Consider the following 6,311-nt stretch of genomic DNA (forward strand, 5'->3'; position numbering starts at 1 on the left):
TAGTATCTTTCATAAAATCTTTCATAGAATTACGAAGTTTCTTTTTTTGTGTAGGTTCAGCCTCTTCACCCCAAAAGACAATAACCAAAGGCCTTCCTCAGGGAGCAGTCCTCAGCTGCCTCCTCTTTGCCCTATATCTCTGGGAAATGAACCTCCCCCACACGAATCTACAATATGCTGACGATCTGGTTTTATGGTCATCTGGCAACACCCTTGAGATAGGACAGTCAAAGCTGCAAAAGTCACTTTTCCAATTTGAAAAACTCTCTCAACATTCAGATTTACCCATTGCACCTACCAAGTCAAAAAAAATCCAATTTCACCGAAAGCGAAATCATGCTAATGCAAGACTAACTCTAAATGGAACAATTATTTCAGAAGATAATCATATTAATTACCTAGGTCGCATGCTTGACCAAAAACTTAATTTCCACCTCCACATTTCAAACACAATAAGAAAATGCTATAGAAAAACAAATATACTAAAAAAACTTCTTTCCATACACTGGGGATGAAAGGAGAAAACTTTACTCCAGTTTTATAAATCACATATAAGACCCCATATTGACTATGGGCTCATCGTCTATAGTGCATGTGCAAAGACCCAGATGCAAAAAATTGAAACAATACAAAATGATATAATACGTCTCATATTTGGTCTTAGGACACCCACAAGCACCAAGTTTCTGCTTATGGAGAGTGGATTAACAACAATAAGGGAGAGACGTAGCTTTCTCTTGACAAAACATCTTACAAAAATTGAATAAAATAGCTCACACACCCTACATAATTGGTAAAGAAATCCAACCATGTATAGAGGCATTGCTGATGAGTATGCCAATATTCAGAAGAAGTTCCGTGTACCGGCAAAGTCTATTGCACCTACTTTCCCCAAATCCCCTCTATGGAATTGGTCAATTCCCATTATAAATACTGATTTCTCAAAGTAGAATAAAGATTTAGCCCCCATTGCTTTTGTCCAGAAAAAATTTGCTGAAATTAATACAATTACTTATAAAAACCTCTTCCAAATATTTGTCGATGGGTCAAAAATGAATGAGAAGGTAGCAAGTGGTGCTTTCCTTCCTCACCTGCAAATTACAATAGGTGAGAGATTGTATAATAATGTATCTATAATGTCTGCTGAGTTAAATGCCATAATCATGGCATTAGAACACCTTATGGAAAACCAACCTTTGATTGCTAATTAAAAAAATATTATAGTCTATTCCAACTCTTTATCAAGCCTTGAGTTGCTTGCCTCAGCTCCTCAGTATAAGTTGGACATTGACACTTATCATTGTCTTAGTATTATAGATAATCTTGCTTCAAGTGTATTCCTAGCCACTCTGGTATAAGTGGTAATCATCAGGTTGATGAAATAGCAAAAAATGCTATAAATATTGACCAGCCAAGTGGGAGACCAATCTCCATTAGAGATATTTACCGATGGAGACTATCAGATACTACGTTTAATAAGAATAACCCTAGCCTTTTCCCCTTTCCCAATAAGTATTTTTCTAAATTTTATCATAGAATTCGTTCTGGAACAAATGGATTGAATTTTCTTGCATTCTCGTACCAGTTTCCTAATTCAAGTGGTTCAGTTCCCCTGTCCCCTCTCTGCAGGTATTGTAATATGAATAATGAAACAATTGACCACTGCCTATTTGAATGTAATATGCTGACGTCTGCACAACATACCTTGCTTTGTAAACTGTTAAAATGCTTCAAACACCACAAAATCTCACTATCAGCTAAGAGCCTAGCCAACTATACCTGCACAAAGAGCATAGAAATCGACATCTATAATCTTATATTTGAACTCCTTGAGTCGAAAGATCTACTGAAAGTTATCTTAAAATATCTAATAAATAAGAGGCAATCAAGCCAGTAGCTCTGTAGCCCACAGAGTGAAGCAAAAGGAAAAGGGCTAAATAGTATTACTGAAAATCCCGCCTGCTGTGAAATAGAAGAAGAACAAGACGAAAAACCGAAATTGTGAACCAAAATCCCTCTTCTGGGCGTAAACAAAGCCTGTTTATTTTGTTTTTCATACTATTTTTCCTTCTGCTTTGCCTTTTTTTCCATCTTCTTCTTTTTCTAATTCACAGCAGGCGGGCTATTCAGTTAATACTATTTAGCCCTTTTCTTTTTGCTTCACTCTGTGGGCTACAGAGCTACTGGCTTGGTCCTCTCTTATTTATTAGATATTGTCGGATATCTTTCAGTAGATCTTTTGACTCAAGGAGTTCAAATATAAGATGATAGATGTCTTCTTGTTTCAGATGCCTTCTGTTTTCTTGTCTTTCAACGTAGAAAAGAACCGCTCTGCAACTGCGTTCGAAAACGGCAAGGTCAAAAGATGCTGCACAACCCCAACTATGTTGGGGAATCTCTGCGTACCATTTGGCGTTTTCAAAGAAGCCAAATGGAGCCAGAAATCACAGACGTCTGTCACATCTGGAAGATCGAAGATCAGTAGACTCCGCCATTCTTCTATAATTTTTCGTGCATCCCACGATGGTGCCTTATACCACTGAAGGATCTTTTGGAGAAGAGTGACATCACCAATATCCAAAGCTTTCACAGGGTCAAGTATATCGCACAATGTAAACAGTTCATCTTCAAATGAAAATCTCTGCTTGATTTGCTTCACCGCCTCTACATACAACTTTTAAGTTCATTCATAGAAGACTTTAACTTCACGCTTATCTGCTTTTGTACTCGGGTCTGATTGCAAGGTCTGAAGAAACTCTTGAGCTGCAACTCCCAAGTACACATCTTCCACTGCAAGGTATTCACTTGCGTTGTTGGGGTCAAGATTCAAAGGCGAGGTTGATCTGACGTAGCTGATCTTCATGAAATTCATGGCCAGTTTTCTCAAGAGTATCTCCACCTCTAATTTTATTTTGTGGAACAACGGTTTTTCACTTTGGAAAAGAAGATTGAAATCTGTAAACAGCTCCTGTACATTGATCTGGAACTCAAGCTGAAACCGAAACAGTGGATTCTTTATGTCATGCCCTGGCGGTTGTGTAAGTGGGATCTTCAGCTACTACTAACTGAAAGTAGCTACAAAGTGCATCCCAAGTCTGAAATAGTCGCTGAGCGCACATCCGAAGTGATAACCAACCTGTCTGACCTGGGGCAAGCACATTCAGGACTGGGGTGTCAGTAAATAGCTGATGTAGTTCAAACTCAGAGCGCCTTTTGGTACTCATGTTGAAGTGATTGTATACAGTCCAACATAGATCTTCCAGTTGCTTTGGCAATTGTTTGCAAGCATAAGAAGCCACCAAATGAAGGGAATGGCTGCTGCACTTGACACACATCACAGATGGGAATTTTTCTTTGCTTCTGCTGATAACGGAGTTCTCACACCCAAACATAGTATTGCAAGTGTCTGCACAGAACCCAACCCAGTTCTCCATAGGTATCTTTTTATCTTCAAGAACTTTGCACAGCAGATTGAAAATAGTTTCCACCTTCCCGTCGAAACACTCAACCATATCTAGAAGGTTGACTCCTACTTCAAAATCCTTATTGCAGAACAAAACTGCAATTGCAAGTTGTTTTTTTACTGCCACATCAGTTGTTTCATCAATAATGATAGAAAAAGGCGTCAATCTCAACTGATAACACAGAACTTCATTCTAGTGCGGTCCTAATGCCAGTCTCATCACATTTGTCACATTTTGCTTGCCCAGCCTAATTTTTTCAACAACAGCCTTGTGTGGCAAAGTTTTCAGAAAAAGTACAAGAGTTTCTATAAATGATAAAGGCAGATTGTTTTCGACAATGAAAGCAGCAAACTTGGCCTTTAGGCTTTCTTCTTCGTTTTTGTCTGTAGTAAGGATATGATCAATCCTTGTAGTGAGCTTTCTTGAAGCCTCTAATTTCCTTACACTTTCACTGTGCTTTGCACTCTTTGCATGTTTTTGGAGTTCAGATTTACCAAAACACAAGGACTGACTGCAGTGCGAACAGAAAGCCTTTTCAACAGAAGACTTGTCCTTTGCAAGCCATCCTTTAAATTCAGGGACATTCAGCCAGCTGTGTCTGAATTTGGCTTTTTTCCTCTGAGCCTTATTTCTTGGGGAGGATCTTTTTTCTTCTCCCTTTCTTTTCCGCCTTTCTTCCCCACTAAGATATTCAATGTCAGTTTCAGAAGATGACGAACTCTCCGACATGATGGTACTTCCTGCAACCAGACTTGATAAGTAAAATGTAATAAGTGTATTACAGCAAAGGATCTATAAAGTATGCTTTACTTCAAAAAGAAAGAAATTCACTGTCTCTTCACTGTTGAAAGCTGGTATTCTTAAATCAGAATGTCCTTTTAACAGAGATATTAGCAAAAGATGAACCTGTGAAGCACATTGAATAATTGTGTAGATGATATTGAATTAATCTCGTAGATGATAAGTTTGCTGTTTTCAATACAGTTTGACTGAATAATTGTAGCTTTCTTGATCTCAATAGTGAAAAAAATAGAAAAGAAAAAACGAATGTGGATTATATAGCCTATGACACTTTTTGATATATTAAAACAAAGCTAATCTATGACACAGGCTACACCAACCTGAAAAAGCCTGTGTAAATCTACTGTACGATAGTCAGAGTAGCCTCAAAGGAAATTGAAACCCTCTTAACCTTTTAAACCTTCCTTGTAGGATACCCTAGTTATAGCCAGTAAGGAACTCTACTCTTTTGAGACTATCGCGCAATAGAGCCAACTTTGCCTGATAAGTAGATATGCTACTACTTAGTGAACGCCCAAAAAAAGATACAGTCCCGAGAGAGCTAATTTCCACTCAGGAGAAGATCTACCAGTTTTTCTCCTAAGTGGAAGTTAGCTGCACTAGGGAATAATTTCACTTTGGGCATTACTGACAAGAAACAAATTCTCTGATTAGAGGAAGTTGCCTGGGCTGGGTGATGATCGCAAAATAGTAGAGTTACTGACTGGTTAGCTATAGCCTACTGCTCAGAGAAACTCTTTTTTTCTCCTTCCATACCCAGGTTCTAGACACATGCAGCCCATGCAGGGTACATGTAGGCTACATGTAGGCTATCCTGCTTTGTGTAGAATCCATTTATTCTGTCCTGAGTGGCCGTAGTGCTGCTCAGGATAGCTACGATGGTTCAAGTGTGCTTTGCAGATCAGTTCTGGACAAGTTCTGGGTAATTTCTCTGTTAAAATTAAACTTGACTTCAAGAAGAGTGCCAGAATTACCAGTCTTTTACCAATCTACATACCTAGACCCAACTTGCATTCTTCTTTTGAGTAGGCTATTTTGAGATTTTAAAACATTCTGAACCTGTGAAGCACATGGTGTCACTAAACCATGGTGGCCTAGCCCTCCTGTAGGCTACTATGTTGGCAATAGACTTTCTAATCTTATACTGGCATTGGAAAAAAGTCTCACCTTAACTTTCCTCAGATCTTGAAATTAACTGAAATATCAGAGCAGATTGAAGCACAGTATGTGCAAATTTTCAAAAATTGTGCCTTGTCAAACTGTCGACACTAACGCTAATGACTTTCTGAAAATCCCTAACAGAATTGGCCTTCTAATTTTACTAGTTTGAAAATCCTTTTTTATTGGAGTTGGACACTCCAGTAATCTAGAAAAATACACAAATCCGAAAAATATCCGTTTTTTACTGAAAATGCGACAAAATTCCGAAGTCCGACACGATATTTTTTTGTCTGACAAGAGGGCCGAAAATCTGACAATGTCGAAAAAATCCAACACAGTGGAAGCACAGGAGACAGAGAATATGGAACCAATCCAATCTATAAAAAGAAAATAGCTTATTTTCAAAGTGTCTAAATCACCCTATTTTTAAAATTGGATTATTATTTACATGTGCTTAAAAACACGCTTAGTAGTAGTAGTAGCAGAAGCAGTATGCACATAGTAGCATTTGGTTAATTCACTACTCTAACTACTCTATATATCCTGAAGGTTCCAATTTCCAACTCAATAGTGATATGAGATATTTATAATCTAAAAAAGCCATAGTAGGTTTTGATTTTGTTCAAACAACCCCCGAAAATTTCATATTACTACTCTTCATCTGATTTGGAAAAAACAACGGGGTCTGTACTTGTTTTGAAATGGATGGCCTATCACTTTCAGGCCATCTTCTGTCATGATACACAACTCATTCTGATATAGAGTTGTTTTTACTATATCTGTAGACAAGATGAACCATTCGTTAATAAAGCAGTTTTTACTTGAGAAACAATATCACAATAGATTTTGTTACTTACTATTGGAAATTATGATCGGAATATAGTG

At 37.8% G+C, this 6,311-nt stretch overlaps 1 protein-coding gene across 1 annotated transcript in view; it reads right to left on the reverse strand.

The window, feature by feature from the left end:
* Positions 1 to 5,522, reverse strand: part of LOC148949567 (sodium/hydrogen exchanger 3-like) — a 100,408-nt gene extending 94,886 nt beyond the window's left edge. Inside the window, exon 1 of the mRNA XM_089093016.1 lies at positions 5,433 to 5,522. The gene's annotated coding sequence lies outside the window, so the exon portion shown is untranslated. The remainder of the gene's footprint in view (positions 1 to 5,432) is intronic.
* Positions 5,523 to 6,311: the final 789 nt, after the last annotated feature.

The sequence above is a fragment of the Artemia sp. Qi Xiang Cuo genome, chromosome 8, assembly GCF_049724085.1.
Source record: "Artemia sp. Qi Xiang Cuo chromosome 8, ASM4972408v1, whole genome shotgun sequence".
NCBI classification, from domain to species: domain Eukaryota; kingdom Metazoa; phylum Arthropoda; class Branchiopoda; order Anostraca; family Artemiidae; genus Artemia; species Artemia sp. Qi Xiang Cuo.